The sequence below is a fragment of the Stegastes partitus genome, unplaced genomic scaffold (genome assembly GCF_000690725.1).
Source record: "Stegastes partitus isolate 25-593 unplaced genomic scaffold, Stegastes_partitus-1.0.2 Scaffold27, whole genome shotgun sequence".
NCBI classification, from domain to species: domain Eukaryota; kingdom Metazoa; phylum Chordata; class Actinopteri; family Pomacentridae; genus Stegastes; species Stegastes partitus.
Genome location: NW_007577758.1, coordinates 1,202,466 through 1,203,197, shown reverse-complemented (window position 1 = coordinate 1,203,197; position 732 = coordinate 1,202,466). Strand labels below are relative to the sequence as shown.

At 50.3% G+C, this 732-nt stretch overlaps 1 protein-coding gene across 1 annotated transcript in view; it reads left to right on the top strand.

The window, feature by feature from the left end:
• Positions 1 to 356: 356 nt before the first annotated feature.
• LOC103369341 (myocyte-specific enhancer factor 2A-like) overlaps positions 357 to 732 on the top strand; it is a 56,226-nt gene continuing 55,850 nt past the window's right edge. The window contains exon 1 of the mRNA XM_008298035.1: positions 357 to 458. The gene's annotated coding sequence lies outside the window, so the exon portion shown is untranslated. The remainder of the gene's footprint in view (positions 459 to 732) is intronic.

The following is a 732-nucleotide window of genomic DNA, read 5'->3' as shown; positions in this document are numbered from 1 at the left end:
TTTTTTTTGTGCCCTTTGCTGTAGTTACTTTGCATCACTCGGTAGTTTTATTTACTTTCATTGTCGTTGTGCGTCCTTGCAGTCATTTATTCCATTTGCTGGTCGCTTCGTGTCTTTTTGGTGGCTTGGTGCCTCTTTGTTGTCAGTAGGTCTGTGTTTCTTCTTCATCCATGAATAAACCACCAGCCACTACCTTCAAATGGGTTACTACTTACAAAGAAACATCTACACCACGCATTTACAGTCCCTCTCACTGGCCCAGAGCGCGCTCACCCACGCCGCCGCGCTGGCTGGCTGCTGGCGGGATGATGATGATGCAGTCTGGGGGAGGAGCCACAAGCCTCCGCTCCCAGTCCGTCAGTTCCCTCGTAGCTGGCGGAGCTGTGTGTGTGTCTGCCGGAGACACTTCGATAAAAAGCCCGTATCAGAAGCAGCAGCATCAGCATCAGGGCAGAGGGGTAAGTGGAGCAAACAACCGCTTTGTCCATGGAAAGTGTGTTTTCAGCCTGTGGAAGAGGGAAGCTCTGCTCTAGAGCGGTGCTGCGATGTTTGCTGTTTCCAAAACAGACTCAGATCACTTCATGTGTGTTCAGTCGGCGGTGACTGGTTGTAATGTGGTGGACAGTGTGTTTGGTTGTCAGTCCAGTGTGTGTTCAGGACATGTTGTCATTATGGAGAGCTTCAGCCCATAAAACTTTGATCAGCGAAGTGTGCAGAACATGAGCAGCTGGT